The sequence below is a fragment of the Crinia signifera genome, chromosome 8 (assembly GCF_055691185.1).
Source record: "Crinia signifera chromosome 8, ASM5569118v1, whole genome shotgun sequence".
Lineage (NCBI taxonomy): Eukaryota > Metazoa > Chordata > Amphibia > Anura > Myobatrachidae > Crinia > Crinia signifera.
The window spans coordinates 160,670,194-160,692,770 of NC_139224.1; the positions used below are offsets into that span (position 1 = coordinate 160,670,194).

A 22,577-nucleotide genomic window follows, 5' to 3' on the forward strand; every position below is an offset into this window, starting at 1 on the left:
GTGATCCTGAATATATCTTCTCTTCTTAAAAAGAAATACTAATATTTAATGTAGTGATGCTGGTTGTAAATAGCTCAGCAAGAAGTTACTTCTTCTTCTTCACTAGAACATTGTAGTTAGAGAGCAATAACATCCGCTGTATAATCAGTTATTACATCCAGTGTCGGAATACATAGGGATGACCTGTGGTGGGGATGCCCCACTAATTCTATCCGTCCCTTCCCGCAGTCTTACCCTCTAAAGCAGGGCTGGGCAATTGCGGCCCTCCAGATGTTGATGAACTACACATCCCAGGATGCTTTGCATTAGTTTTGCTATGTGGCCATGCTGAAACTGATGTAAGGCATGCTGGGATGTGTAGTTCACCAACATCTGGAGGGCCGCAATTGCCCAGCCCTGCTCTAAAGCCTTCCTGCCCTGCGGGTTACCCCTAACCCCCCTTCTAAGTGCATAACCCTAACATCCCCTCTCTGCAGTCTAACCTTAACCATGCCCCCCCACACAGTGTATCCTTAAGTAATGCCTGCCCTACTGCCTAAACCTAACCCATCCCCCCTTCCATTACCTGACACTAGCACTTCCTGCTTACTTAACATTCAGCATCCTGACAGTCGGAATCCCAGAACTGGTCTCCTGTCGGTTGTCGGGATGCCGGCTCAGGTATTATGAACGCCGACATGCCAACCGCCAGATGCTGAACGGGCCCCCCAGTGTCCATGTGTTGAATTCACAACACACATTTTTTCCACAGTGTTCAGGAGATAAGAGGTTCAGGTACTTATATGTTATTTGGGGGCCCACTAAGCTATTTGCTTAGTTTTACGTGTCCCCTCGCGGGGTGCGCCGCGCTCGCCACGCTTCGGGCTCGGTGGCTCTCTGTGCTCACCACACTATATAAAATCAACTCCATGACGACATGGATAGTGGGGGTATGAGCGTACTAACTATAGTGGTAACTAACATATAAGTACCGGGGTTTGCTTATGACGTAAACTAACTACTAATAATGTGCTATAAACAGATCAGCTTGCTGGACATTGCACCTGCACATTAGTATTTACAGCATCAATAAAACTGCAGACAAAATCCCACAATAGCTGTTTCCTGGTAATTGGATTACACAACACAAAACTGTAAACCCTGGATTGGGATGAAAAAAGTCCAAAATTTGGCACCACTCCCCAGATGCATCACTAGGGGATGACACCAAAAGCAGAGCATCCAGTGAGCAGATGCCACGAGGGGAGAGTTGGGGAGGACCAGCATCTCCTGAAGTGCTGGACACTCCCCTAGAATGATGCCAATAGGGACATGCTACAAGGCCACTCCTCTTTCCCCTGATGGTCATGCCCCATTTTTAAGTTGACTCCAACCCTAGTGATACCACTGCACTCCCCTATTATACTGATTCCCCTATTATACTGATGCACAAATTTCCCATTGTAATCCCCCAGCACAAAGCAAATACATTACCGAATAGGAGGCTTATAAGGTTAAGGGGCGCATTTATCATTACAGAGCGTTGCCGGCGCGGTGACATCGCCGGACATTGCATTGCGGTATCGTGCAATACCGCCGGGCGATGTAAGGGCGCAGGGACAGGGCTCCGAAAGGAGCCCGTCCCTGCGAAGCCCTGACCCGTAAACCGTGGGGTCTGCGCATGAGTGGTTATGCGCTGACCCCCCGCGACCCTGCACTGCCAATCGGGCAGTGCGATGTGTAGCCATAGGCTACAATGGGCTATCGCCATATCAGAATGGCGATACCCAGGGGTGTGAAGCCGGGCTGCCCGATGTTGATACATAGGGCAGCTTCGCATCCCCCATATAAACCTAAGGGGGATGCGGCCGGCAGCGCTGCAGGGGGTATACATTTGGGGGATACTTAATATTTGCGGTTAACCACCCGAAAACGGGTGTTTTCGGCGATTAAGCCGCAAATATTACTTGATAAATGCGGCCCTTAGTCTAGTTCACTCTTTCTGATAAAATCCTTCTTAGATGGACAAAACCATGTGCACTGCAGGTGGGGCAGATGTAAAATGTGCAGAGAGAATTAGATTTGGGTGGGGTTTTACTTCAAAGTCAGATCTATATTGCAGTTCTATTTTGTTTCTGTGCAGGGTAAATACTGGCTGCTTTATTTTTACACTGCAATATAGATCTCACTTTGAAGTAAAACCCCACCCAAATCTAATTATCTCTGCACATTTTACATCTGCCCCCCTGCAGTGCATGTGGTTTCGTCCATCTAAGAAGGATTTTGTCAGAAAGAGTGAACTAGAATAAGGCCCTTAGTCACACCTTATGATTGATCTCTGTAATCGCGTCACTGTGGGACATTCAATTAGCCCCAATAAGCCGGTCTGTGCCTCGTCTTATCGGAGAGTATGTTTCATCTGAAGCTCACGATTGGCGAAACATCGGAAAACATTGTAAAAAAAAAAATTGTGCCGAAGATCTTAAAATTGAGGGCCAGATTTATTAATCCTGAAAAAAGTGGAAGGTTATAACGCAGCAGCCAATCAGCTCCTAACTGTCATTGTTCAAACCAAGCCTGTAACGTGGCAGTTTGGAGCTAATCGGCTGGTGTGTTATCACCTTCCAATGTATCACTTCACCAGGCTTCATACATCGGCCCCTGAGTACCGGCCGTAGCTGTAACCTCAGTATAGGCTGGACCCAATGCGAGCCTGTATCCATGCCGGGATGCTGCTGTGCCTGAGGTGACATGTTTTGGCCCCAGACTAATCGGTAGCTGATCGATAGGACGACATTGTCTAGGAATCCATTCAATAGGTCCACACCATATAGTCGGCAAGAAAAAGGTTTTCAAAGACAAAAGGTTGACACAAGAAGAAAGTGGACATGCAACGGTCAACACATGAACATGTCGATGTGCGTTTTTTGGGGGTGTTTCTTTTTGCTTTTGGACTTTACCATCCACTTGAATTCCATTTGGAAACGGTACAGTGTGCTGAACGCAGTGGTAGGGAAATGAGGCCCCTTACCCAAAAGCAAGGCGAGGAAAGCGAGTACCAATGGTAGTTCCACCACTTTCCGGATCCCGGGAGGAGGAGCCTGGGAGTCCCTGCAGCCATTGAGGCTGCTGGGCACAGGAGGAGAAGGAGAGCCGCTGGGACCCGCTCACCCTCTGCCAGCTGCTTCGCAAAGGCCAGCTCTTATCAGATTCTGGACCAGATGCACTAAGCTTAAATAGTGATAAAATGGAGAGTGATAAACAGCCAGCCAATCCGCTCCTACCTGCCATGTCACAGGCTGTGCTTGAAAAATGTCAGGCAGGAGCTGATTGGCTGGTTGTTTATCACTATCCATTTTATCACTTTTGAAGCTTAGTGCATCTGGCCCTTAAACCTAGTGGTATACAGTATGACACATTCCGTCATTACAATTATGGTCACAAAACAGTGGCTGAGACAGACCACAAACCACTAGAACAGTCCGTCCCCGTCCTCGTCCCCCCCTGGCCTGGACGGATGCTCAACCAGGGTAATGTGCAGATTACTAAATTACAAATCATTAGTGCGACGCACAGAGCCAGACTTCTCAGTGTCAGACACATTATACAGGACGTTCACAGCCAGAAAGGATGAATAGGAACAAGTGCTGGCATATGGTATCTCCCAGTGACAAGTGCCAAACGCAGTCATCCAAATGGAACACACTGAGGAAGAAGCGCTGCAGTAACTGATACAAGTATTGTTTGGGGCGCGCCATATAAGGAAGAAAGATGGAACCGGGTACAGTATCACTATAAATTGGGACTATGGGCACTTTTGTGGTCAGGCAGTGATTGCAGTGAAATATTGAATAAAATGTATTTAGCCTGATGTAGACTGGACCACAATATATAGTAAATGTCATTTACAATGTAAAACGGGTACTTGTGTATTAGCAGGGCGCCCGTTACGTAGTTTGCGTAGTGGTGTATTGAGAATACCAATACACCACTATGCTGGCTACGTAACTTATGTAACTTGTTCAGGAGCTGTGCTAATACACAATGGTTCATATCCCCACTATCCACGTCATACCCCATTATCCACGTGGGCGTGGAGTCAATTCTATAAAGTGTGGCGAGCGCAGCGAGCCACTGAGCATGAAGCGTTGCGAGCGTAGCAAGCCCCACGAGGGGACGTGTATTCCTAGCTGCGCTCGCCATGCTTTGGGCTCGGTGGCTCGCTGCGCTCACCACACTTTATAGTATTAACTTCACGCCCACGTGGACACTCGGGGAGATACTGCGCTGCAAGTAGACATGGCAGAGGCTGCGCTGCTGGCTCCTTCACTAATCTGCTGGAATGGCCTGGAGGCTCCCGAAAATGGCTGAAGGCTTTTTTAATCTCTCTATTGGGCCCCACACACACAGCGATATTCAGCCACTTTCTGAGCGATTTTACATAATCGCTCAGAAAGTGGCTTACTATCACTGTGTGTATGACCCACACACCGCTCCAGCAGGTGCACCCTCCTCCGGTTCCTGTCACTCCAGTGTGTGGAACTACAAGTTCCAGCGGGGGCGCAACACTGAGACAGCTAGAAAGTGATAAAAGTAGGAGGGGGCACACTATATCACCAACGTTTATATGTTTTTTTTTTTTCGGGGGGGGACGGACGGGACACTATAGCACCAACATTTAATGTTGTGGGGGGGTGCACTGGCCACCAAGGTGTGTCTAAAGGCCACTGCCCACCAATGTTTATTTGGTTTTACGTCACTTTGGCCCTTATTCTAGTTGAATCGGTCGGATGCGTATTTTCGGACAGGAAACGAGTGTTCCTAGCCCCGCCTTCTGTACGTATCGCTCGCACCGTCCGAACGGACCGCAGTGGATGTTTCATGTGAACACCTCCTCCATCTGTGGGAACCTCCCCCAGCATTCGATGGTTGCCGACCATCGAATGCTGGACCGAATGGTCAGGCAGCACCGAGTGCTCCAGACCACATGGGCATTTCTCTGTGCAAACGCAGGGATATGGGCGGGTATCTGGCATCGGGCTATGTCATATGTCCGCCCCCCACATGTGCGTCACGGCCGGATTACCATATGTACGCCCAGCGTTTTCATGGGAACGCCCATGAAACGCAGGGCGTACGCATATGGTAATGAGCCCAAACAGCCCTTCACAGCCTTCTCCACCCCCTGCTCGGATTGTTCCAACCGATCGTTTTCTGTACAGAATTCACGCCGTATTCGGATGTGTGCGGCATTCGCACATGCGCAGATACGCCTCTGCACATGCGCAAACAACAACCATTGGCCGTCCGTTCGCATACGGAGGCATCCGACTCAATCAGAATAAGGGCCCTTGTGACAGTTGTGACAGATTTGAAATCTCTCATGCTGAATCTCCCATTATGAATCTCTGGCACAAATCTCTGTGTATGTAGGGCCCTTATGTCTATAGCCTAAGTGTGTTCGACGGCGCAGGACTCTTACTGCTCATGCGCAAAGAATCGTACTTTTCATCTTGTTTCACCGATCCTTAGGGATCTGAATCAGGCCCCATAGGCATGGGAACAGAGCCACAGGCCGCATTTCCGAACTACGGAATTGATTTTCTTTATCACAATTTTTTGTATTTATTACCGAAAGTCAACAATTAAATGGAAATTTAATTATTAATAGGATAAAGTTGGTAGGGAATGTAGATTGTAAGCTCCACTGGGGCAGGGACTGATGTGGATACAGATAGGGTGCACTGCGCTCCCCTTTTTGTCAGTTGTGTTTAGGCGCTGCTTTGTCTCGAGGGTATCCCAAACCCTTTTCTTCATATATAATGTTTGGAGAATGGACATAACCGCTGCCTGTATTCAAATGAAAATATATTTTGTGTGTGTGGTGGAAAATGATGAAACTGGGGGTAAGTGTCACTTTACTAATTTGGACAAAAAATAGAATAAAGTAAAAAGTAAAAGAAAGCGTGGAAAAATTGGTGATGGGGGTGTTGGAAAGTTGGGAAAAGTGAGCTGTTATAATGGTCTGTTCTGGGAGGTTTGATGGGTTCTCTTAATTGGTGTTTTATTCACATCTATATGGGGTTCCCCTTAGTAGGGGAGGCATTTGCCTCCGTGAGTCTTTAGTGCAGACCTCGTTTGGCAGGCGGCTGGCTTTTCCAGCATCTGACACTGGCCGGGTGCTGGTTAGCTCTTATGTGCCATTGTCCCTGTTTGCTGTACTTCCGGCTGTGACTTGCGGGCTGCTGTTCACGGCTCTCGCGAGTGCTGAGGGAACGGGTGGTGACACACAGTAACCTTGAAAAAGTCTGTTACAGCTGAAATGCATTGGTTATATACACCAAATAAAGGCACCAACTCCTAAACCATATCCCATTCATCAGGGCACAGATAAGAACCCGCCGGGGAGAAGGAGCTGCGGTCACCACCCATTCCGTCAACACTAACGAGAGCCGCAAACAGCAGCCCGCAAGTCACAGCTGGAAGTACAGCAAACAGGCACAACGGCACAGACTGGCTAACCAGCACCCGGCCATTATCAGACGCCGTAAAACAGCCAGCCGTTTGCCGAACCAGGTCTGAAGACCCACGGAGCCACACGCAGGACCGGATGGACTGACCCCAACCAGAGGCTACAAACCGTGAGTGCCAAACAGACTGCCCACTACTACCTGCCCAGCGGAAGACACCACAGGCAGGATCAGTAACTAAACAGGGAGACATAGGCACAGCCAGGAGAGGATATAGGCTCACCTAGAGTCTATGGGATTGTAAAGGGGTTCGTAGTGAATCGCCCTAAGGCTCCCCTCCTACGTGTCAACACGCGACTATAAAAACAAATATTAACTTTGATGCCATTCACATTCTCATCACAAGTCACTGAGGGAGACCATAGGCCACAGAGAAAAGACCTATGGGAGTGTAAAGGAGTCTAGTGCAGACCACCTGAACCCCAATAGGGAATCTCCCCCCCAGTGATACTGCGACGAAATTGTCCCTACTAAGGGGAACCCCATATAGATGTGAATAAAACACCAATTAAGAGAACCCATCAAACCTCCCAGAACAGACCATTATAACAGCTCACTTTTCCCAACTTTCCTACACCCCCCATTACCAATTTTTCCACGCTTTCTTTTAATTTTTATTTTATTCTATTTTTTGTCCAAATTAGTAAAGTGAAATGTAAAGTGACACTTACCCTCAGTTTCATAATTTTCCACCACACACACAAAATACATTTTCATTTGAATACAGGCAGCGGTTATGTCCATTCTCCAAACATTATATAGGGACTGATGTGAATGTTCAAATATTCTCTGTACAGCGCTGCGGAATATGTGTGCGCTATATAAGAAACTGGCAATAAATAATAAAATAAATAAAAGTTACAATTTATGGCTCAGATGTTCTAAATACTCTTATTTGTTTAAGACCTAAGAGATGCGTCTTAATACTACTATACTACTGAGGCCTTATTCTAGTTCACTCTTTCTGACAAAATCCTTCTTAGATGGGCAAAACCATGTGCACTGCAGGGGTGCAGATGTAAAATGTGCAGAGAGAATTAGATTTGGGTGAGTTATTTTGTTTCTGTGCAGGGTAAATACTGGCTGCTTTATTTTTACACTGCAATATAGATCTGACTTTGAAGTAAAACCCCACCCAAATCTAATTATCTCTGCACAAGTTACATCTGCCCCACCTGCAGTGCACATGGTTTTGTCCCTCTAAGAAGGATTTTGTCAGAAAGAGTGAACTAAAATAATGCCCAATGTGTCTTCATACTACTATACTACTAGTTTACGTCTCAAAAGTTGGAATCCCGGGCCGTTTTCGTCTGATCCAACAGTAACTCGACAGTCCGAAATCAATGTTCCAGCTGTTGAATGTTGAAACGTGGATCGGCCAAAATGGATGAGGATTGTCGAAAAACGTAAGTGAATTCAACAATCCGCAGCCGTTTCCAGCAAAACAGATCCGACTTTAAAAAAAAAATCGTCTCTGACAGCCGACAAAGCTGTTGTTAACGTCAGTATTGAATAGGTGAGTTTGCCGCGATATTGCCCCTGTCGGAAAATATTGGCACATATTCAATACTACAAGACTGTCTTAATACTACAATACTACTAAGATCTTATGCTCCAAGTTCCAGTAGCACGTCAGCATTAATTATTAAGAGACCTTAAGGATAATGCAAAATAAATGCAAATCCAAGTGCTTACGCATTACCAGCTAAACACCTTTATACGTATGTAAATACAAGGTCAAAATATAAGTAACACCCAAACCTGTCATTATAGCTTTTTAGTTACACATTAAGCTCATTGAGGTCACCTTACCGTGTCCTAGGTGAATTTATTTCCGGGAAACTTAATATACAGCCGCGGGGCATTACCTCTGCTTTATGCTGTTACTGCACGCTGCTGTGATGCTGTAAGCAGGGCCGGCAACAGAAATCTTGGGGCCCTGTACAATGACATTTCTGGGGCCCCCCACCTTATCCCAAATCTCACTGAGGCCACAGCACCAGCGGCGGGTACGGCTGTGCGCCTGCGGCCCAAGGCCATCCGCACACACAGATTAGATGGCTCTGCGCGCCGAGTGTCAGGGCTCACACACAGTAGATGGTAGTGGCACACAGTGAGTCAGTCAGACTCAGCCAAAAACAGATGGTGCACAGTAGACGGCCGGGCCGCAAGGGTCACTGACAGGCCAGCTAGTACAGGCAGTGGCCGTGCTGGGTTATGGAAACTCCCTTCAGATCTCTGGGGCCCATCACACTTGTCCCCCTTGACCCCCCCTGTTGCCTGCCCTGGCTGTAAGTACACGTTACTCACTGTGGGGACGTTGCAGGCTATACCATATATGATTTTTCTATTGACGCTCAGGGGCAAATTTTCTATAGCTTATAAGAAATGAGAAGAGGTTATGTTGTCCATAGCAACCTAGCGGATTATGGGTGGGATGTACTAAACTGAAAATGCGGTAAAACCCCTGTTTTACCGCATTTTCATATGTACTAAAACCCCGCCACCACGTTACTGCAGGGCAGGGTATCGCCACCTTTGGGTGGTGATACCCTATAGAAGCCTATGGGCGCCAACGCCAACCCGCTCACCCCTTCCCTCTGACTTACCTTGCATCAGGTCCTCTTGGACCCGGAATGTAAACCCTTCATCCCCCTAGTAAAGCAGCCGGACTTCCTTCCGGCTGCAGGGGGAGGAGGAGGCGCTGGGGACAGCCTGCTTAGCTGTACCCGGCGTGAGGGGAGAAGGAGGCGCCCAGGAGGTGATGGAGACCCCCAGCACACCACATTACAGGCAGGGCAGGCGACAAGGGGGGTCAAGGGGGACAAGTGTGACGGGCCCCAGAGATATGAAGGGCCCCAGAGCTTCCATTCCTGGGCACGGCCACTGCCTGTACTAGCTGGCCTGTCAGTGACCCTTGCGGGCCGGCGTCTACTGTGCACCATGTGTTTTTGGCTAAGTCTGATTGACTCACTGTGTGCCACTGCCGTCTACTGTGTGTGCGCCCTGCCACTTGGCGCTAAGAGCAATCTACTCTGTGTGTGCGCACGGCCTGGTGCCACAGGCGCACAGCCTTACCCACTGCTGGTGCTGTGGCCTCAGTCTCTGGCTCCTGTACTTTTACTGTGCGTGTCGTCTGTTCCGCACTCTGCGAAAGACCTGCCCTGCCTGCTCGTAGTGCTCAGCATTCTTTTGTGAAAGTGACATGCCAGCAGCAGCCAGAGCCAGCAGGAAGCAGCAGCAGGAGCCAAGCCAGCAGGACTGAGAACGAGAGAAGTCCGCACCTGAAAGCAGGATCTGGAGCAGCGAAAGGTTAAGGCACATGCAGAAGAGCGTTGTGTGGATTTGGGATTAGGTGGGGGGGCCCCAGAAATATCATTGTACAGGGCCCCAAAATTTCTGTTGCCGGCCCTGATTACAGGTATCGGGGGGGAAGGGTGGTTTAGTACATATGCGCTGGCATCGCGACGGCCAGGCAGCGATGTATATTAATTCATCCCACCCAAAATCTATTATCTTCTAGAACAGTGGTTGAGTGCACCTGCCAAAAACCTGGAAAACGTGAACTGTTGGGGTCATTAAGGACTGAGGTTCAGAACCCCTGTTCTAGAAGGTGATAAATAAAAAACAAGAATAATGTGATTTGTTGCTATGGGGACCATCCCATTTTCAATAAAACTCCCATCTTAGTAAATAAACCTCAGGGAGTGTGGTGGGGAAATGGTAGATTGATAACATAATATGTTGCTAGACACCCCTAGCTGTGTTTTGTCACAATAAAATAGTAAAAAAAAAAATCTAAATTATACCCATTTTACACCAAAATCCCTGGTTAGACCCTGGTCTTTGAACACAGGAGTTTTCAGGGTTGGACCCAGCTTCATACCTCATTAATACCCCTTTTACACCAAAACGCCGGGTCGCATCCGGCTTTTTTAGACCCAGGTTCAAGCCGGGTGCGACCCGGCGTTTAGTGCAATTTACACCGGGCGGACAGCCCGGCCCGCACCCCCCCCTCCCGGTGCTTGGAGATGACAGGATGATGTCATCTCCAAGCGCCAATCACCGCCGCCGCCGGACCGGAACGCTGCTGGGGGCAGCCCAGCACTAAGGTAAGCTGCTGGGCTGCCCCCAGTCACCGCGCGCACCCCCCCCGCCGTCGCACAGGAGGTGAATGAATGCCGCACACAGGCATCCGTTCACCTCCCTCCCCCTCCGCCGCTGCTGTCTGCAGGGTATAGCAGACAGCAGCGCCGGCTGTCAGTGTCAGGCTGACAACCCGTCCAACCTGCGGACGCTGCGGTCCGCAGGTTGGACGTTCCCCATTCATGTAAATGGGAGCCGGGTCATCCGACCCGGCGTTCCCATTTACACCGCCCTCTACCCAGGTCCTAGCCGTGTTCTACCCAGGTCAGGACCTGGGTAGAAGTCCCGTGTAAAGGGACACGGCGTTAGGGATTTACACCGCCGAAGATCCGGGTCTGACCCGCCGCTGACCCGGATTTTTCGGCGGTGTAAAAGGGGTATTACACAGCACTGTGACCCAGGTCGGACCCAGGTCTGCGTCGTTTACACTGAACCTGGGTCAGCACTGCTTTTCCCTATGGATGACATTAAAAATGTCCATTTTAGGACTGATACACTGCCATCCAACCGTCCCTCAATGATTTAAAATAAAAATTAAAAGATAAGACAAGTTAGCATTGAAAAATGTTGGTTTGTTTATTTAGCAAAAATATTTTTCAAAAAGTTTTATTCAGTGCTCAAGCACACATAGCGGTATAAAAGTGCAGCATCTCCCATGTGCACTCCCCAGCCGCATCCCCTGCAGCAGCAGACCGAATCTCCCATGTGCTCTCCCCCCTCCCCCCCCCCCCAAAAAAATATTTATAATATAAATGATACTGCATCCAATTATGATTTCTGTGTGCACTGCCCGTATCCTTCCTGGCTGCTGTCTTTTGCCACTGCAGCGCACTGTGGAAAGGCGTCCAGCACTTTTGGTATGCTTTCAGCACTACCCGGATGTCCCAACCTGGGTTGGGACCATTTACACCGCACACGACCCAGGTCCAACCAGTGTTCAACCCTGGTCTGGACCTGGGTTGGCCCCTTTTACACCAACGATGACCTGGGTCCAACCTGGGTTATTCCTTGGTGTAAAAGGGGTATTAAAGAGTAACATGAAAAAAAACGTCAATGTCTTTGGATTTTTCTTCCCATCGATAGTGGGTAACACGGCTTCGGCCCTCTGTGTCAGTGAGCGCTCATATGGAATCTGTGCACTGCATATATTGCTGGTGCTTATTAATGATGGACAGTAATGACAAACAGCAACAAGTAGTTTCCCTCCAGCACTTAATGCTGCGGAGCTGACAGACCAGACAATAATTACAATAACTCCAGGTACACCGCCATACATTAATGTAAGCTGACAAGTTCACAGTGTCCTTGTGTATGCTTGTAAAACATTGCTGGTCCTGTGCATAAGTTATGGTGCAGCCTGCAAACAGAGGCCCTTATTCTGGTTCACTCGCAAAGGCAAATTCCTTCTCAAATGGACAAAACCATGTGCACTGCAGGGGGGGCAGATGTAACATGTGCAGAGAGCGTTAGATTTGGGTGAGTTATTTTGTTTCTGTGCAGGGTAAATACTGGCTGCTTTATTTTTACACTGAAATATAGATCTCACTTTGAAGTAAAACCCCACCCAAATCTAATTCTCACTGCACAACTAACATCTGCCCCACCTGCAGTGCACATGGTTTTGTCCATTTGAGAAGGGATATGCCTTTGCGAGTGAACCAGAATAAGGACCAGAGTTCTAGATGTGCCAATGGCAGCAAGAATGTCATTATGACTAGCCCCAATGTGATCCAGCTACTTGTATACACTCACAGCAGAGGTGGAATTAGCGCCCAGCTCAGGCCGCATCTGAAGAAGGCCTTGAATGATTTTTCTAAAATAAGTGGATATGATAAATAATTTAATATAATGGACAACAATTAATTCCAGCTGCAACCGTTACACATTTTCATTACGGGCTGAATTCAATTAGCTTAGAACAGGTAATAGTGATGCTAAGGGGGGTAAGGCACAGCCAGTTCTAATGGTAGGGAAATGAAATTGCGGAACTGAGGGGGTAATACACAGACAGTGTGGACCATGGGTCTTCAAACTGTGGCCCTCCAAATGTTGTGAAACTACAAATCCCAGCATGCCTTGCCACAGTTTTGCTATAAGGGAGTGTTAAAACTGTGGCAAGGCATGCTGGGATTTGTAGTTTCACAACATCTGGAGGGCAACAGTTTGAAGACCCATGGTGTGAACTATCAAAAATCAGAGGGGGGCAGATGTAGACAGTAAAGATGGTAGGGAAGCGGTTCTGAGGTGGGTGAGTGGCAGACAGGGCCCTATTCATACCTGATCACAAGGCTGTGAAATTCGCACGGCGGCTGATTATAATTGAGTAAACAGGGAATAAACAGCCCTTGATGAAGTGGCTCCAGCTTCCCACTATACCCCACGTAGGCTTAGATGCCAACCATGGCACTCCAAAGCAACGAGACAACTACGAAATCAGTCACGTAAATTAGAACGCCAATGGCGTAAATCTCGTAATATGACTGATTTCCTCACATATAAGACTAGCTACTACTCCTACTGCAATGCTTTGGACACTGCCAAACAAACATACTTCCAATCTCTCATCTCTTCTCATGCCACCAACCCTAAGCGACTTTTTAACACCTTCAAGTCTCTTCTGTACCCTCCCCCTCCTCCCCCACCGGCTACCATCAGTGCACAAGAACTTGCCTCCTACTTTAAGGACAAGATTGATAACATCCGAGATGAAATGGTATGCTCTTCTACTACCTCTAACCCGCTCTCTTCCCTACCTGAACCCTCTGGCACTTTCTCTTCATTTGAGCCCACAAATGAAAAGGAAGTATCTGCACTCTTCTTATCCTCCTACTCTACTACCTCTCCTCTTGATCCTATACCTGCACAAGTTATAAAAAATCTATCTCCTGTGCTTATTCCAACCTTAACTAACATCTGCAATCTCTCTCTTGCTACTGGTACTTTTCCATCTCTGCTCAAACATGCAGTGATTACTCCTATTCTAAAAAAACAGAATTCTGACCCTAACTCTCTCTCTAACTATCGTCCTATCTCTCAGCTCCCATGCCTCTCTAAGCTACTGGAGAGACTTGTCTACTCTCGCATCACAAACTTTCTTAACTCTCACACCCTATTAGACCCGCTTCAGTCAGGCTTCCGCTCTCAACACTCCACTGAGACAGCACTGACTAAAGTGGTGAATGATCTGGTAACTGCTAAGGCTAAAGGCCATTACTCACTACTTATTCTTCTAGATCTATCTGCTGCATTTGACACTGTGGATCACACTCTTCTTGTAGAAACACTACACTCCCTAGGTCTTAATGATACAGCCCTTTCCTGGTTCACATCTTACCTATCTGATCGCTCTTTCAGCGTTCGCTTCTCTGACTCTACTTCCTCTTCACTACCTCTGTCAGTCGGAGTTCCGCAAGGCTCAGTCTTAGGTCCTCTGCTGTTCTCCATCTATACTTCCTCTCTTGGCAAACTAATAAGCTCTTTCGGATTTAAGTATCACTTATATGCGGATGATACTCAAATCTATCTATCAACCCCAGACTTGTCACCAGTGGTTTTGGGCCGAGTTTCAGAATGTCTCTCTGCCATCTCATCTTGGATGTCTTCCCGCCAACTCAAACTCAATATTTCAAAAACAGAATTACTTATATTCTCGCCAACTAAGAACAGTTACCATCCTGATATCTCCATCACTGTTGACAACTCGACCATCTACCCTACCCCACAAGCTCGTTGCTTAGGGGTCATCCTCGACTCTGACCTGTCCTTTCTTCCCCACATTCAATCTGTCTCCAAATCATGTTACATGCATCTAAAGAACATATCCAAAATACGACCGTATCTCACACAAGACACTACTAAATCTCTTATACATGCACTCATTATATCCCGCATTGATTATTGCAATAGTCTCCTGACTGGTCTTCCCAAGAACAGACTCTCACCACTACAATCCATTTTAAATGCTGCTGCTAGGCTGATCTTCCTTGCAAGACGCTCATCATCTGCTGATCCGCTCTGCCAGTCCCTCCATTGGTTACCTGTATCTTACCGTATTCAATACAAAACACTTCTACTAACTTATAAAGCTATTAACCATACTGCACCAGCATATATCTCTCTACTTATCACAAAATATCTCCCATCTCGACCACTCCGCTCTGCACAAGATCTGCGTCTCTCTTCTGCACGGATCACCAGCTCCCATTCACTCGTACAGGACTTTCATCGGGCTGCTCCCATCCTATGGAATGCCCTTCCACGCACAATAAGACTCTCCAATAGCCTCCAAACATTCAAGCGTTCCCTGAAAACTCACCTCTTCAGGCAAGCCTATAATGTTTAAGTTCTACATGCATAACCCTCTGAGGCACTTATGTATTATATAGCTACCCTTCTGGACTTGTAACTTGGTGGGACTGCTATGGTATTACTGGTGCCTGTCCTTGTGTTTCCCCCTATATCCCTTTAGATTGTAAGCTTGCAGCAGGGCCCTCCTACCTCCAAGTCTGTATGTTGTTACCCAGTTTGTTTTATCACTGTCTACTATTGTAAAGCGCAACGGAATCTGCTGCGCTATATAAGAACCTGTAAATAAATAAATAAATAATAACGGTTCTGAGGGCGTGCAGACTCTGCAGATGGTAGGTAAATAGGGAAAAGCGGTTCTGATGGGGATCAGGTGCAGATTCTACAGATGGTAGGAAAACAGGGAATAGCGGTTCTGCTGAGGTTCAGGTGCAGACTCTGCAGATGGTAGGTAAATAGGGAATAGCGGTTCTGAGGGCGGTCAGGTGCAGACTCTGCAGATGGTTGGTAAATAGGGAATAGCGATTCTGAGGGGGGTCAGGTACAGACTCTGCAGATGGTAGGTAAATAGGGAATAGCGGTTCTGAGGGGGGTCAGGTGCAGACTCTGCAGATGGTAGGTAAATAGGGAATAGCGATACTGAGGGGGGTCAGGTGCAGTCTCTGCAGATGGTAGGTAAATAGGGAATAGCGGTTCTGAGGGGGGTCAGGTGCAGACTCTGCAGATGGTAGGTAAATAGGGAATAGCGGTTCTGAGGGGGGTCAGGTGCAAACTCTGCAGATGGTCGGTAAGCAGGGAATAGCGGTTCTGATGGGGGTCAGGTGCAGACGGTTGGTAAACAGGGAATAGCGGTTCTGATGGGGGTCAGGTGCAGACTCTGCAGATGGTAGGTAAATAGGGAATAGCGGTTCTGATGGGGGTCAGGTGCAGACTCTGCAGATGGTAGGTAAATAGGGAATAGCTGTTCTGATGGGGGTCAGGTGCAGACTCTGCAGATGGTAGGTAAATAGGGAATAGCTGTTCTGATGGGGTTCAGGTGCAGACTCTGCAGATGGTAGGTAAATAGGGAATAGCGGTTCTGAGGGGGGTCCAAATAGTTTTTTGCAATTCAAACAATCTGGTTTAAATGTTGAAATTGTCATTTAAAAAAAAAATGTATTCAAAAATGGTCTATTGTACATTAAATGTTGAACAATGTCAATGTTATTTTAAAGTGGCTCACCATTGGCTCTCTTACTAGCACTAGGGCTGTTGAGTCTGACTAGACATTGGACATGAAAGGGTTAAACCAGGGGTGGCCAACATGGTCCTCGAGATCTACCAACGGTCCATGTTTTCCAGATCACCTAGCTGCTGCACAGCTGTAGTCAATACTAACGTTCACATTTTCAAACCTGCTGCATTCATTCCTACTATAGATCCACAGGTTGCCTGGAAAACATGCACCGTTGGTAGATCTTGAGGACAGGTTTGGCCGCCCCTGGGTTAAACAATCGAAAGGTTGCAACTGTCAATATTCCATGGCCAAACCTATGTGCATTGGAGAATCTGTGGTGCAGAAAGGTTTCTTGGTCTTATGTTTGGGCTTATTAGCCCATTATAGAAGGACACAGGGGGAGATGACCCCCCCTATAGAAGGACACAGGGAGATCAGCGCACCATAGAAGGACACTGGGGAAGATGAGCGCACTACAGAAGGACACAGGGGGAGATTAGCGCACTATAGCAGGACACAGGGGGAGATGAGTCCCTATAGAAGGACACATGGGAAGATGACCCACCTATGAAAGGACACAAGGGGAGATGACACCCCTATAGAAGGATAGAGGGAGATGAGCACCCTATAGAAGGAAACATGGGGTAGATGCCCCCCCCCACCTATAAAAGGACACAAGGGGAGATGACTCCCCTATGGAAGGACACAGAGGGAGATGAGCCCCTATAAAAGGACACAGGGGGGATGAGCCCCTATAAAAGAACACAGGGGGAGATGAGCGCACTATAGCAGGACACAGGGGGAGATCATCGCACTATACAAGGACATAGGGGATGATCCCCTATAGAAGGACCCAGGGGGAGATGAGCCCCTATAGAAGGACACAGGGGGGGGGGGGGGGGTGAGCGCACTATAGAAGGACACAGGGGGAGATGAGCCCTATAGAAGGACACAGGGGGGAATGAGCCCCCTATAGAAGGACACGGGGGAGATGAGCGCACTATAGAAGGACCCAGGGGGTGATGAGCCCCTATGTTAGGACACAGAGGGAGATGAGCCCCTATAGAAGGACACAGGGTGATGAGCCCCTATAGAAGGACACAGGGGGAGATGAGCCCCCTATAGAAGGACACAGGGGGAGATGAGCCCCTATAGAAGGACACAGGGGGGATGAGCGCACTATAGAAGGACACGGGGGAGATGAGCCCATATAGAAGGACGCAGGGGGAGAGGAGCCCCCTATAGAAGGACACAGAGGGAGATGAGCCCCCTATAGAAGGACACAGGGGGAGATGAACCTTCTATATAAGGACACAGGGGGAGATGAGCCCCTATAGAAAAACACGGGGAGATGATCCCCCTATAGAAGGACACAGGGGGAGATGATCCCCCTATAGAAGGACACAGGGGGAGATGAGCCCTCTATAGAAGGACACAGGGGGAGATGAGCCCTCTATAGAAGGACACAGGGGGAGATGAGCCCTCTATAGAAGGACACAGGGGGAGATGAGCCCCCTATAAAAGGACACAGGGGGAGATGAGCCCCTTATAGAAGGATGACACAGGGGGAGATGAGCCCCTTTAGCAGGACACAGGGGGAGACTAGATTACAATATTGGGTTATGCCCCCCTCTCTTTCCCGGGCAGGGTGAGTGATTGGTGGCCGGGCCTGTGCCGCCGCCATTGGTGGTCTCTCCTCCCCTCCGTCCTGTGCCATGCTGTTGCCATTGGCTGCTGCCTGGCGGCCGGGGTGGTGGTCGTGCAGGCGCCGTGGTATTGGCTGTCCGGACGCTGCTGCTCTCTGTATAGCTTCCTCCGGCCGGTGACAGGCAGCGGCCCCAGGGGGGCTCCCCATCCCGCCGCACACCCGCAGCATGGCGCCCCGCCACGGTCGCTGCACAGCTCGGCTCAGCCAGGAGCGAGGAGGCCTCTCCGGGACCCTCCGTCTACCGACGACGCTGAGCAGCAACAACAACTGACCCCGCCAGGCCGACAGGTATGACCGACGGGGGCGATGCCTCAGCGGCTGCAGAACCTCTTCCCGGCGTGCCGATAGGGTTCTGCTGCACCCTCATCATCGTCGCCCTGTGCGCAGCATGTGCAGGTCCTATCCCTTGTCATTATACTGTATATAGTGGGTGTCCTGTTATATATGCTGTATATAGCATGTCCTGCCTACATACTGGGTGTCCTGTACTGTATATAGGGTATGGGTAAAATCCGGAATCGGATAAGACACCGGAATGCCGGACTGGACATCAAACTCTGCATTCCGGAGCTCCTGTATATAGTGGGTGTCCTGTCCTGTATACTGTATATAGTGGGTGCGTGTCCTGTCTTATATACTGCATATAGTGTGTGTGTCCTGTCCTGTATATAATGTGTGTGTGTGTGTGTGTGTGTGTGTGTGTCCTGTCCTATATACTGCATATAGCATGTGTCCTGTCCTATGTATTGTATATAGCGGGTGTCCTGGTTCCTGTTACATAGTAGTGATACATGTGTAGTATATTGGCCCTCATACTGGTAGTCTCACAAAACAGCGATAGTTCGGTGGTTTGCGAGCCTTGTAACGCCAACCCCCCATTACTCGCCGATTTTCCCCGCAGATCTGCAAATGGATGTTTTGCGTTGAATGATTCCTGCAGCGCTCGCTTATCTAAGTCACTCTCTGGTGACATAGATTAGCAGCGCCATGCTCCATTATGTCAGCCACCTGCCCCCGGAAGGCAGATGGCCGCCTCCGTTCGTATGGGGACGCCCAACGTTTTTGTGGTGGCGCACCCTGCGTTTTCGTAGGTACGCCCAGGAAAAGCAGAGTGTTTGCATGCGAACCAGGGTGGATGAACGGGCCTGACAGTTTTAGCAGGACGCCGCAAAACGCGACGGGCGCGTTTTGCCCTTTCAAAATCTGTCAGGGTTAAAACAGCCTAGCGTGAACACTAGATACTAGTGATACATGAGTGGGTATATACTGTATATAGCGTGTGTACTGTCATATATTACATCGGTCAACAACAACAAAAATATTTTATTCTAATGACTATTTTCTGATTATCTATCGAAAAATAACCGAAACCATTTATTTTTTTAAAAACTTTGCTTTGTCCCTTTTGCAATGATCATTACAATCATACTTGGACCAATTCGGAAGAGCATGGTGAACGTTTTCATCAAATGTCGTTGGTAGGGCCAATACAATGAAAGTGTGGTGGTGGGTTATAATAGGATTGCTAATACGAAAACGTTTTCTATATAATCTGTTATGGGGCCTACGCAAGGTGTGATTAAGAGGCATTTTCTAAGTGATCTACTTGATCACTTTGAAAATGCCCCTACGTTGGTCTGTGTGTAGGGGCCATAGCGATGCTGGGCCCTGCGCATGCTGGATATTAATCGGTATGGGACAGTGTTTTCACTGGAGACTACTGTCCCTGAGAGATTGCTGAGTGCTGAGCGATCGCTGGGTGCTGAGCGATCTTGCTGAGGGATCTACCTTGTGTAGGCTCCATTACAGTAGTTGTTTTGTTTTTGTAAATAAAAGTAATTCAAATTCATAACAGAAGTTTTTTATGTTTACATACAATAAAGCAGTGTTTTTCAACCACTGTGCCGTGGCACACTAGTGTGCCTTGAGCTGTTCCCAAGTGTGCCCCCAGATCTAGAGATGGCCAAACCAGTTTACAGCCAGCACCAGTTCAACTGTTATTTACTGGTCTTTTCTTTTCATTTAAAGAGCCAATGTATTTTATTTTTGTTACCTGTGGGGACCAGTGTGATTTATTTTATATGGGGGCCAATAGGTTTGTTTGTTTCCTGTGGGGATCTCATGGTGTGCCTTGGCAATTTTAAAATCGTATTTAGTGTGCCGCAAGGTAAAAAGGTTGAAAATCACTGCAATAAAGGTACAAAAATTGGGAAATGTTCTTCAAATCTGTCATTTCATTCTGATGGTTTAAAAAGCAATTTTTTTTTTCTATAATTAGTAATATGGATAAAATAAAAATCAGATATGCAGACTCCAAATTTATGTTGACCGGTGTCATATATAGTGTGCATATGGATGGTATATACTGTAGTGTGTCCCCTGTCGTCATACATTGTGTATACATGGGTGATATGTACTGTATATACATTGTGTGATATATGGGTTTTATATACTGTGTCATTCATGGTGTGTAGTGTGTATCCCCCCTGTCGCACATTTTGGTGTAGTGCTTGTATCCCATCAAGTAAGTAAGTTTAATTTATATAGCACACTTTCTCCAACAGGACTCCGCACTTTACAGACATTATAACAATGCACATAATACAGAGGATGTAGGTAGTACAGTAACAGACAATGCACATAATACAGAGGATGTTGGTGGTACATTCACAGACAATGCACATAATACAGAGGATGTAGGTAGTACAGTAACAGACAATGCACATAATACAGTGGATGTATGTAGTACAGTCACAGACAATGCACATAATACAGAGGATGTCGGTAGTACAGTAACAGACAATGCACATAATACAGAGGATGTTGGTAGTATAGTAACAGACAATGTACATAATACAGAGGATGTAGGTAGTACATTCACAGACAATGCACATAATACAGAGGATGTATGTAGTACAGTAACAGACAATGCACATAATACAGTGGATGTAGGTAGTACAGTAACAGACAATGCACATAATACAGAGGATGTAGGTAGTACAGTCACAGACAATGCACATAATACAGAGGATGTAGGTAGTACAGTCACAGACAATGCACATAATACAGAGGATGTAGGTAGTACAGTCACAGACAATGCACATAATACAGAGGATGTCGGTAGTACAGTAACAGACAATGCAAATAATACAGAGGATGTAGGTAGTACAGTAACAGACAATGCACATAATACAGAGGATGTTGGTGGTACAGTCACAGACAATGCACATAATACAGAGGATGTTGGTGGTACAGTCAAAGACAATGCACATAATACAGAGGATGCAGGTGGTACAGTCACAGACATAGCACATAATACAGAGGATGTTGGTGGTACAGTCACAGACAATGCACATAATACAGAGGATGTTGGTGGTACAGTCACAGACAATGCACATAATACAGAGGATGTTGGTGGTACAGTCACAGACAATGCACACAATAGAGCAGTGGTGGCCAACCTGTGGCTCTTGAGCCTCATACGGCTCTCCCCCTTGTAAAGTGCGGCTCCTGCTCCCACTCCTGCCCGCCGCCCACCGTCTGTCCCAGTCCCCCCTGCTGCCGGTTCCCTGAATCCCTTCTCCTTCTGAGGGGAGGAGAGCGCGCATCGTGCATCTCTCCTACGCCTTACTGTGCATCCTTGTGACTGGGCCGTCCGCCAATCAGAGCTCGTGGGCCAGCAGCCAATCAGGATCTGGCCAGCGAGCTTCGATTGGTGGGCGGCCCAGTCACAGGGAAGTGAGGGGGAAGGAGACGAGCGGTGTGCTGTGCTCTCCTCCCATCGGTGACATGACAGGAGGACTGCAGGGGGACACCAGACTGTCCTCTCCTCGCCTGGCAGCAGCAGCAACAATGGTGAGTGCTGCTGCTGGGAAATTTGCACTGTGGGGGCATAGCAGTTTGTGGCACTGTGGGGGCATAGCAGTTTGTGGCACTGTGGGGGCATACCAGCTTTTTGGCACTGTGGGGGCATACCCGGCACCGTGTGGTGCATACCTGGCACCGTGGGGGGCATATGTGTATCTGGCACTATTGGAGGCATATTTGTATCACACCCACCCAAGGGGTCAAAATAGACTACGCCCCTTTTTTTTGGCGCATGCGCCTTCGGCGCGCGCATGATGTCGGCTCTTTAGCTTGACTACCGATATTTTTCGTCTCTTTACCTCTGACCGGTTGGCCACCCCTGCAATAGAGGATGTTGGTGGTACAGTAACATACAATGCACACAATACAGAGGATGTTGGTGGTACAGTCACAGACAATGCACATAATACAGAGGATGTTGGTGGTACAGTAACATACAATGCACACAATACAGAGGATGTTGGTGGTACAGTAACAGACAATGCGCATAATACAGAGGATGTTGGTGGTACAGTAACAGACAATGCGCATAATACAGAGGATGTTGCTGGTACAGTCACAGACAATGCGCATAATACAGAGGATGTAGGTGGTACAGTAACAGACAATGCACATAATACAGAGGATGTTGGTGGTACAGTCACAGACAATGCACATAATACAGAGGATGTTGGTGGTACAGTCACAGACATAGCACATAATACAGAGGATGTTGGTGGTACAGTCACAGACAATGCACATAATACAGAGGATGTTGGTGGTACAGTCACAGACAATGCACATAATACAGAGGATGTTGGTGGTACAGTCACAGACAATGCACATA

At 47.9% G+C, this 22,577-nt stretch overlaps 1 protein-coding gene across 7 annotated transcripts in view; it reads left to right on the forward strand.

Moving 5' to 3' along the window:
* The window catches only part of ST3GAL3 (ST3 beta-galactoside alpha-2,3-sialyltransferase 3), a 303,695-nt gene that overhangs the window by 35,650 nt on the left and 245,468 nt on the right, over positions 1-22,577 (forward strand). For 2 of the 7 annotated variants that reach the window (XM_083157569.1, XM_083157571.1), the window contains exon 1: positions 17,893-18,172. The exons of 1 other annotated variant lie outside the window; for it this stretch is intronic. The gene's annotated coding sequence lies outside the window, so the exon portion shown is untranslated. Of the gene's footprint in view, positions 1-17,892; positions 18,173-22,577 lie in introns of those variants that run through there. 4 more of the 7 variants (XM_083157573.1, XM_083157572.1, XM_083157574.1 and 1 more) reach the window with 2 other exon arrangements.